Genomic DNA, 11,529 nt, shown 5'->3' with positions numbered 1-11,529 from the left:
CTAGAGGAGTTTTGACCTTTGAGAGAAGAAGTCCAAAGTAGCAATTAATGTTATTCATCCTCCTCCACCTCGGTAAGTGCAAGCTTTCCCTGTGGTTAATCACAGAATGTTGATTATTTTCCTGCACTTTCTCCCAAAGGCAGTTCCTTGAATGTTCTGGAATGTATGCTAATCCATTAATTACAGAGCCTTTGAGATACCTTTCCTTCCCTCCTAGTAGTTCAATCAGTCAATTATGAAACTTAAAAAAAAATCATTTTAGTGGTTTCTTATAACCTTAGGATGGTAGTGCTTTTTCAGCCTTTATCAAACAGAGGAGATGTCTGAAATGAAATCAGGTGTGTTTGTGTGTCAGTGGAAGGGGAGCTGGGATTGAATGTCTGCTTCTTGCTTCAAGTCTGACCTGAACAAGCTGGCTGATGTCGTGCAATGCAGTTGTCTCAGGGCCAGGAAGATGTGGTAGTAGAACATGTCTCGTTCCTCCAAACCCAATAAAGTTGTAGGGTGACATCCTATTAAATTTTGATAGGGTGCTTTTTCAGTGTTTACTTTAAATGCCTATAGATCTACGGAGATACACAAGAAGCAAGTGTTCCAATTACGATGAAAACTTTTAAGGTCTTTTTATTGTTATAAAGGTCACATACAAAGGGGGTTACAGTTACATAACTCAGGGAAAGAGAAATGCACATTTCTGTTTGGAAAAAGGTTTACTTAAGAGTAAAATTTTGACTTATAGTACTGTGGATACTAAAGGAAAAAAATAACTAGTTTTATTAGTTCTTAGTTTGAGTATCTGGGATTGTTTGTTTATTTGTTTATTTTTTGGTTTTTGAGGAGTTAGGACTAGAATGAGGTGAGGAATGGAGTAATGGGCTGTTTATCAAAGCAGGTGCATGGGACGATGATTAATTATAGTTATCCACAAGTTGGCTTTGAGAAAAATCTACATATAACCAATTGGACATTTTGAGCTGAGATATGAAGAGAAATTCGGCAATTCTTCTGCCTCAGGAAGTGCTTTCTATTTGTTTTCAGTGCTCACAGCTCATCTTCCAGTTGCTTGTAGTGCAAGTCCCGCTGTTCTGTTACAGTCAGTGATGATATACTTTACAAGTGCCTGGTGTTTTCCAGGGAATTGAAAAGCACTCTGGTCATATACTAAATTCATACTGTGTGATAGGGAAAGCTCATGACTTTATATTTTCTTTCTCAGAGGAAGCTTAGCTAAAGAATACGCTAGGTGGTCATGTTGCTTCTACATCTTGCAGGTTAGCTGTGCCATGAGATGGTAATATGTCACTATTAGTGATTTTCTCTATTACCAGGATAAGTAACAAGAACATGCAATTGTCAAGAACTCTAAAAATAATGTTTTATCAGTCTTCTTTATCATAAAGGTATTTTTGTGTTGTGCTAGGCGAGTACTCTGTCCATTAAGCTATGCCCCCAGCCTGTCTGCCTGCCTGCCTACCCACCCACATACCCTCCCTCCCTCCCTCCCTCCCTCCCTCCCTCCCTTCCTTCCTTCCCTCCCTCCTTCCTTCCTTCCTTCCTCCTCCCTCTTTTCCTAAGTTCCTTCCTTCCCCTCCCTCCCTCTCTCCCTCTTGTGTTTTTGCTGAAGACTAGCCTTGGACAGTTATTCTCCTGGCCATACTTCCTGCCTAGCTGGACGTATATGTGTGCCACAGCTAGCTTAGCTTACTTATTGTTTTCCGTTGGTTCTTGCTAACTTTTTGGCTGGCCTCAAACTGCTGTTTTCCTATCTTTACCACCCAAGGAGCTAGGATTACAGGCCTAGAACACAGCTTGGAAATTCATTATGCTAAAAAAAATATGCTAGGATTCAAAAGATTTTGTGCATATATTTTATGTATAGAATTTATAAAGTATCATGTGCTGGTCACTGGGTTTTAATCATCAAGTCGGAATTAGGTGGCATTACCTTCATTTTTATAGCTGTAAAGACTGGTGAAACAATGGGGCTGGGAAGGTGGTTCAGTGGTAGAGCGCTTGCCTTGCAAGCCTGAGGCCCTGGGTTCGATTCCTCAGCACCACATAAGCAAAAAGAAAAAAGCCGGAAGTGGCGCTGTGGCTCAAGTGGTAGAGATCTAGCCTTGAGCTGAAGAGCTGAGGGACAGCGCCCAGGCCCAGAGTTCAGACCCCACGACCGGACCCCCCCCCCCAAAAAAAAAAAAGACTGGTGAAACAGTAAATAGAAATATTCTCAGAAGCTGTTCTCAGAAATGCAGATATGTAGTTAAAAGGGAAATGAGAAGAGAAAGGTTCTAATTGAGTGGACAAAATATGATTTCAAGAGTGAGGTAGAATTTCCCTTCATTGCTACCCCACCCATAAAAACACCCCGATGTATTTCTTTTTTGTCATTTATGAGGCTTGAACTCAGGTCCTGAGTGTTGTCTCTGAGCTTTCACTCAAGGTGAGCACTCTACATTTTAAGCCACAGTGCCACTTCCAGTTTTCTGGTGATTAATTGGAGATAAGAGTCTTACAGACTTTCCTGCCCAGGCTGGCTTTGAACTACGATCCTCAGATCTCAGCCTCCTGAGTAGCTAGGATTACAGGTGTGAGCCACTAGCATCTGGCTCCCACGTGACTTTTCTAAAGCAGAATTTTCCAATTAGAATTGCCCTAGGATAGATAGATGGATGAATTCATCTCATGAACTTCAGTTGTCATTGATGTTACTAAAGAGGTTAGAAATAGAGATTTGTATCAATGGAGGTTAAATTAGGAGTAAGGCATGGCTTGTGGTGTTTTTTGTTGTTGTTGTTGTTGATATTCTAGTACTAGGGCTTGAACTCAGGACTTCACCCTCTTGCTTGGCTTTTTTGCTCAAGTCTGGCATTCTACCTCTTAAGCCACACCTTCACTTCTAGTTTTTTGGTGGTTAATTGGAGATAAGAGTCTTGTAGATTTTCTTGCCTGGGCTGGCCTCAAACCTCAATCCTCTGAAATCAGCTAGGATTTACAGGTGTGAGCCACTGGCATTTGGGTCCTGGCTTGTGTTTTGAAGGAAGGAAGAGAAAAGGAAGGAAGGAAGGAAGGAAGGAAGGAAGGAAGGAAGGAAGGAAGGAAGAAAGAGAGAGAGAGAGAGAGAGAGAGAGAGAGAGAGAGAGAGAGAGAGAGAATAAACCAGTTCCTGTGTTTATGTTCCATGAAAAGCTACTAGCTATTTTTATAATCTAAAAATTTCCCAATGTTATTGACCTTGCACCCGCTAGGCAAGCACTCTATCACAGAACTCCATAAACCCCTGGACCTTGAGGTCACTTTTGGAAGGGCGCTAATGCCATTCATGGAAGATTTGCCCTCATCCCTAATCTCCTCACCAAGGCTAGCCTCCTGATGAATTTATGGTGTAAGATTTAAACATAGGGCTGTGGTGACAAAAACATTCTGATTATATTAGAGCCTTAAGCTAGCCATGCACACACCACAGGCAGTTCTTAGGCAGCCCAGCCCTTCATTCATCTTAGCATTTTTTTTCTGTGAAAATAATAAACCGTGGTCTCTGGAGTAAATTCCTCCTGAAGCGTTACAATTGTGTGGGAATCTCAGCATCCATATTGTTATTCAGCAGAGACACCAAATGAATATATAATAAGCGTGGCACTTATTCTGTACATGAATTTGCATTAGAACGGAGACTATTTTTAAAAATCAAGACCAAAACATAGTTTTGCCTTAAAATTTTTTCTACCTTTTCAAAAAACATATACACTGAACAATTAAGTACTTCAGCTGTTTAATTCACAATACTCTGAGATATATGACAAATGCCCAGAGTAGAACAAAAGCAGAAAATTTCCCTTCATCATTGTTTCTATTTATGGTTGAAACATGCTTCATTAAACAGCCCTGTCTTGTTACTGAAACAGCTCAATATGGTTTTCCACGATTAATGTTCATCAGTATTCACCCCTTAATTGATTTATACCTAAGAAATGGAGTTAGTATTCTAAATATTTTCTATGCTATAATGAGAATCTTATTATCAAATGAGGTATAGGGTAAATTTTAGGAAGAAACTAATTTCAATCAATCAGTAAAATTATCTCTGCGGAGAGTTAAGTGATAGTGTGATGTAATCTATTCCTCCTCCTCCTCCTCCTCCTTTTTCCTCCTACTCCTTTTTTTTTTTTTTTTTGGTCGGTCGTGGGGCTAGAACTCTGGGTCTGCGCGCTGTCCCTCAGCTCTTCAGCTAAAGGCGAGCGCTCTACCACTTGAGCTACAGCGCCACTTCCGGTTTTCTGGTGGCTTATTGGAGATAGCAGTCTCACGGTCTCTCTTGCCTGGGCTGGCTTTGAACCTCGATCCTCAGATCTCAGCCTCCTGAGTAGCTAGGATTACAGGTGTGAGCCACAGCGCCCGGCATACCCCTTCTTTTTCTCCTCTCCCCCCCCTCCTCCTCCTGGTCCTGGGGCTTGACCTCAGGGCCTGGGCACTGTCCCTGAGCTTCTTTTGCTCAAGGCTATCACTTTACCACTTAAGTCACGGTGCCACTCTGTCTTTTTCTGTGTAGTTTATTGGAGATGGATTTTTCTGCCCAGGCTGGCTTTGAACCATGATCCTCAGATCTCAGCCTCCTGAGTTGCTAGGATTACAGGTGTGAGCCACTGATGCCCAGGTCATGTACTCTATTCTTTTACTCAGCAGTTGAAACATTTACTATTTTCCATTTATCAGTCAGCAGGAAATGGTGCTTTAGTTTGGCTTGCAGTGCTGGGAACACGGCATTTCTGCGTAGGGAGGGGCAGTGAGCTAAGATCCAGGAGAGGTACAGCTTCGCTGCGCAGGGCCTCTGTGGCCCTCAGATGTCTCATTAGTAAGATGAAAGAAGAGTTGGCACTTGCTTCCCTTCAAGTCCCGATATTTTGTAGCTAATCACAATATCTGCTTCTACCACAAAGCATCTCTTTCATATGAAAGACCAGGAATGACAGCATATACAGATTCTGTTCACCAAACAGCATCGACAGCAACTCTAGTGGAAAGAGAGCCCAACTGGGAAGGGGAAGATTTCAGTTCTGTAAACAGCTGTGTCCCCTTGGGTAGAATGCTTCATATTTTAAGTCCATAAATATTAAAAATATTTACTATGAACAGTAATTAAAATTAACTACTTAAAATTAATATAATGTTTTAACCTGTCCTCAGGTTCTGTGGGTTGAACAATGCAGTAAAATGCAGATAGAATGGAGGCGTAGCCAGAATTGGATGTGGGATGCAGGAAATCTTGGGTTTGATCAATGTCAGTAAAACAATATTTACCATAAGAAAATTATCCAAAGCAGTTAGACCAGCCTGGTAAATAGTTAATACTGTACTCAGAAATACTTGGGCAGATGCCAGTGGCTCATGTCTATAATCGTAGCTACTCAGGAGGCTGAGATCTGAGGATCACAGTTGGAAGCCAGCACAAGCAGGAAAGCCCAAGAGAATCAATCTATCTATCAATCAATCTATCTATCTATCTATCTATCTATCTATCTATCTATCTATCTATCTATCTATCTATCTATCTATCTATCTATCTATCTATCTATCTATCTACCTACCTACCTACCTACCTACCTACCTACCTACCTACCTACCTACCTACCTACCTACCTACCTACCTACCTACCTACCTACCTACCTACCTACCTATCTACCTATCTATCTATCTATCTATCTATCTATCTATCTATCTATCTATCTATGTCCTGGGGGTTGGACTCAGGACCTAGGCACTGTCCCTGAACTTTCACACTCAAGGCTAGTGTTCTACCACTTTGAGCCGTAGCACCAGTTCCCATTTTCTGGTGGTTAATTGCAGATAAAAAGTCTCATGGACTTGTCTGCCAGGGCTGACTTTTAACCCGGATACTCAGATCTCAGCCTCCTGAGTAGCAAGCATTCCAGGCATGAGATATCAGTGCTCAGCCCATGAGACTCTTATCTCCAATTAATCACCAATAAAGGCAAAAGTGGAACTGTGGCTCAAGTGATAGAATGCTAGCCTTAAGCCCAAAGCTCAGGGTCACAGCCTAGGCCTTGAGTTCAAGCACATGCACAATAATATTATTAGTTTCTCTTTATTTTTTGTGATGTAGGTGATAAAATGATGGAAATGAAATTTAGTATGACAACAGGTTCAAAATCTCTATCATTTGATTATAATTTGCAGGAAATGTTATAGAAATTCCATTAGTGTGTCCTCAATGAACCTTCTAGAGGAAGGGGTGGGATTTTGTTTCCATGAGCCACAAAAGTTGTGAGATAATGCCAAGTAATTAGCATAATCTGGAAGCCAAATAAGTGGGAAAAAAAACCCCCATGTTCCAGGACGTTGCAGATCAAGTCAGATTTCTATAAAAAGAATCTGCTGGATGTTCAGCTAACAGGACATCAACCATAAAAGCAGAGTTTAATGGATTTCAATCATTATCTAAACACAAAATCACAGAGCCAAGTTTATGTGCATTGTTAATTATACGCTGTGAACCTGCAAGGGGAAAATGTAGCAGAAGTATCTGATGAGATGTTTTTCCTTTTCTGATTTTTGAGAATCACTGAAGAACAGTGGTTGCTTGGAGCAACTCCTCTAAGGAAAGTGAGTGCTTTTACTCAGACACAAAAGTAATGTGGCAGAGGAGGGAGAGTGACAGCACTGAGTGCTTTATAAAGATACCCAACCCCTTGCTTTCCCTAGTATTTAAAAAAAACACGGCCTACTTGAGAGGATTCTCTGTGTGTGCATGCACGCGCATGTGGGTGTGTGTGCATACACACGGTGTTTAACAATATTTCAAGAAATGATGATGTTGGGCATCAGTGGCTCATGTCTGGAATCCTAGCTACTCAGGAGGCTGAGATCTGAGAACTGCAGTTCAAAGCCAGTTTGAGCAGGAAAGTCCGTGAGACTCTATTTCCAATTCACTACCCAAAACCAAACCAAACCAGAAGTGGAACTGTGGCTCAAGTGGTAAAGCACTAACAAACAAAAAAGGGTTAGCACCCAGGCTCTGGACTAGCACAGACACAGACACAGACACAGACACAGACACAGACACAGACACATGATAAAATAGCAACACTAGTAAAGAGATTGGCTAAACTCATAGGGTTAACTGTCATCACTCCAATTCAAATGAGATGACTATGAGTCAATCACTACAGTTAGTCAAAGAAATGAATGTTAACCAGGTCTGCATTACATATTCATCAAAAAGCCCAGGCTTGTCTGATCATCTGATTGTTATGAACTGAAAATAGAGGGAAATTGTTCCAAGACACATGGAGAATAAACAAGGAGATAGAATGGTTACTGGACAATAGGTGAAACCCATCTCCTTAAGAGGATTTGTGGCCAGTACATACATATAAAGTGCTTTAAGCCTAAACACGAACAACAATAAGAATGAGATGCATTTGGAATGCCATCTGTTCTTTTGTACACCACTGTCACTATTATGTTTTCCATGTTCATTTAAGTAACTGATGAAATATATTTAACTCATTAAATATCCAATAATCTTTAACCCCTAGTGGTAGACATTGTGTGTGTGTGGGGGGGTCTAAATACAATGATTTAGAGTATGTTGGAAACAAAATTACTTTTAAGGGAAGTGCCACAAAGGAAATTTCTTCTGAGAGCTGCACTAGATAAATTTCTACTTCATAAATGTGGATATGTATGAAGAATTGTCATAGCTTTGTGGTGACATTATTTTGATCTTGTCTGATATGGGTATAGATCTTGAGTGATTTTGGAAATTGGCTAACGTTTTTATGTTTCTAATGTTTATTTTTTTTTCTGTTGTTAATTTTAATTGTTCTGTAGATTTGTATTTTTACATGAAATGTGGCTCTTGCTGTCATAATTTTATGAAAGCTAGAGTGCATACTGTCTCCCTTATTTATGGATGAAGGGGCAGAGGGCAACTTGAAGGGACTATATTCAGAAAAGAGAGGGAGGTTATTATGTTTTGTTTCTATTGCACCAGATTCTTTTTTTCCTGGAGAAAAGGATTAAAAATGTCATTCATTAAGATAGTTAGCCAGAAGGTAGATACTCAATAGTTACTCTACATCTATAGAAGCAAAATTGTGCAACTATTTGATAAGACAGCTTTAATCAACAGAAATCATGGCTTACGGCATGAATGGATTAAAAAGATGTATAAAAACTTGTGACATTGTAATTAAAAACATCAGGTGATAACTGGCCTTACTGACCATCTAAAGGCATTTTTTAAAATTCAGGATTTGTTATTTTCTCATAGGAGTGTTCTAGAAAACCCACTAGAAATTAAAGAATTTTATGGTTGAGAGTCTAGTCAAAACAGCATAGGTCATAATGTCTATTTTTTGGAGCAATCATAGGAAGGCATATCTATAAGAATTATGGCTCCAGATGACTTCTGTAGATCACTTTAAAAGGCACATCTATGTTATTTTCTTATACTGAGATTTCCCCTTCCCACTGTATTTTTTAAACCTTTTGTTTCTGTGGTGTGCAGATCATAACTTCAGTTTTCAGTGGATTATTGAAAGTTTTAAAAACAGATCTATTTTTTGTTGTTTTGTTAATGGCTATTAGTGACCCACAGGGAGAATAAAGTTTCAGGGTGTACTTTCAGGTGTATTTCCTCCCTCCTCTCATCCTTTCCTACGTAGCTAGTTTGCATCACTTTGGACAGACATTTTTAGGGATCATTCAAGCCTTTGGAATCAATTCTTGAAAGGGACAAACGCAGAAAGGTCCATAGGCAAAGAATTAAAATCTCACCCTTGGGCTGGGAAGGTGGTTCAGTAGTAGAGTGCTTGCCTTGCATGCACGAGGCCCTGAGTTCAATTCCTCAGCACCACAAAAGAAAAAAAAAAGCCGGAAGTGGCGCTGTGGCTCAAGTGGTAAAGTGCTAGCCTTGAGCTGAAGAGCTGAGGGACAGCACCCATGCCCAGAGTTCAGGCCCACAACTGGACCAAAAATAAATAAATAAATGTTAAAAAAAATAAAATCTCACCCTTGACTCAATTTACTTTCTAATACTATGCTTCTAGGTGCTAGAAAAGCAGTATATCCCCATTGTACCCAGGAATGTAGTTTTATAAAGTACCTAGTTGAATTTTAAAGCATATTTCAGGAAATTAACAATATTTCGCATGTTTTTTTTTTTAACCTCATAATGAGTTTAATGGGCTTGGTGATACTTCCCTCTAAAAAGCTACCATCTTATCTGAGGTAACTTTGTGTGTTGGACAACACTGAATTGCTTATGAAGAATGTTGACCTGTGAAACTACAAATATAGCAAGCATGTGTGTATGTGTTTGCTTGCTTGCATATTTACCAGTACTGGGACTTGAAATCAGGGTCTCACACTCTTGCTTAGCATTTTTGGTGGTACTCTATCACTTGAATCATACCTCATTTCCAGCTTTGCTGGTTAATTAGAGATAAGAGGGTCTTGGATTTATTGTCCCAGGCTGACTTAGAATACGGACTCTCGTATCTTGTATCTCAGATTCCTAAGGTAGCTAGGCTTACAAGTGTGAGCCACCAACACCTGTCAGCAAGGATTTTTCAAACCCTCTTTGTATTCAAGTAGATAAATATGACCCCTCCGCCCAAGAAATAGTGTTTACTATGTGGGATGGAAAGCAGGAAGAACCTTTTAGAATTAGATACTATAGAGGGTTTTTGCTCCTTGGAGTTTGTTTACTGTCTACAGCAAAGAAGAAATGCCTTGTTTATAGGTGAAAAAGTCTTGATTTAGGATTTTAAAATGTACTGGAAGATTCTGATGAACTTTCTACCTGCAATAATGAATGGCAACTGTGCACCAAACAAAAATAATATCAGCTGTGGGATTCTCTAAGTTGCTTGACATGACTTGCTCCAACATACTTTAAGCTTGTTTGCTTGCAAATAGCTTTCAAATCACAAAGCTATATATAAATGAGCCCATTCATCTGGATGACTGATTATGGTAGGAATGCATGCCATTTCTATCAGCATACATGTCTAATTTAGCTGGACCGAAATGATGTTCTTTTTCATGATCTGATTCTAACATTTGGAGACAACCAATCATTTAAGGAGAGACATTCTTAGCTTCCAGAATGGTAGAATGCTTTAATTTTGAGGGTGAGTGAATTATAGACAATTTACAGGAAAACACACATCAGATATGGTTCAGTCTCAATTGTCATCTGATAGATAATAGGTTTTTGTTTTTTGTTTTTTTTTTTTTGTCGGTTGTGGGGCTTAAACTCTGGGCCTGGGCGCTGTCCCTGAGCTCTTCAGCTCAAGGCAAGCACTCTACCACTTGAGCCACAGCGCTACTTCTGGTTTTCTAGTGGTTTATTAGAGACAAGAGTCTCACAGACTTTCCTGCCCAGGCTGGCTTTGAACTGTGATTCTCAGATCTCAGCCTCCTGAGTAGCTAGGATTACAGGTGTGAGCCACCAGCACCCGGCAGATAATAGGTTTAAGTTGATGATTGAAAAGACGTGTGTGTGTGTGTGTGTGTGTGTGTGTGTGTGTGTGTGTGTGTGTGTGTGTGTGTGTGTGTGTGTGTGTGTGTGTGTGTGTGTGTGTGTGTGTGTGTGTGTGTGTGTGTGTGTGTGTGTGTGTGTGTGTGTGTGTGTGTGTGTGTGTGTGTGTGTGTGTGTGTGTGTGTATTTAGTTTTGGCAGTCACTGGTGGCTTATTTGCTGGGCTCTGCATTTTCTTATATAAAACAGTCATGTCCTCTTCATTCAATTTAAGTTCTTTTTCCATAGTCTCTCCTAAATACTCTATTATTTTCCTGTGTGTCAACATGCCATCCTTCTTAAGCACAATCAACAAGACAGCCTTGTTTTAATACAATTCAACCCCTGAAGGGAAAATATTTTGTCATCATTTATGTGGGTAATTACAGGTATTCCTCCTATAATTTATTAAATTATAAACTTAGTTGTGGGTTTTGGTCACACTAGAAAGTTGTCTGTCTGGTTTTGTGCTCTCCTGTAGGAGTTAAGGACACTGAAGCAATGCTTTATATTATTCCATCTCTATAATGTGTGTGGATCGGAAGAGTTTAAATTTGAGAAAGGAATGCAAATCTTTCTGGTGATGTTTTTAGTCTCATGGAAGCTCATGTATTCTTTTTTTCTTTTTTGGGTCCGGTCATGGGGCCTGAACTCTGGGCCTGGGCGCTGTCCTTCAGCTCTTCAGCTCAAGGCTAGCGCTCTACCACTTGAGCCACAGCGCCACTTCCGGCTTTTTTTCTTTTTGCTTATGTGGTACTAAGGAATTGAACCCAGGGCCTCATGCATGCAAGGCAAGAGCTCTACTACTGAGCCACCTTCCCAGCCCCTCGTGTTATGTCTTAAGATCTCTTTCTCTCTCTCCAAGATTTTGAAGTGATACAGTTCACTACAGGTCTTCAAAATATTTATTGTGACAATGTAGCTCAGTAGTAGAGTGCTTACCCCTAATATGTGAGGTCTTGGCTTTGACCCAGTCCCCCACTGAA

The sequence above is a fragment of the Dipodomys merriami genome, unplaced genomic scaffold, assembly GCF_024711535.1.
Source record: "Dipodomys merriami isolate MVZ:Mamm:240054 unplaced genomic scaffold, mDipMer1.0.p SCAF_15, whole genome shotgun sequence".
Classification (NCBI taxonomy): domain Eukaryota; kingdom Metazoa; phylum Chordata; class Mammalia; order Rodentia; family Heteromyidae; genus Dipodomys; species Dipodomys merriami.
This window is presented reverse-complemented; position numbering follows the sequence as displayed.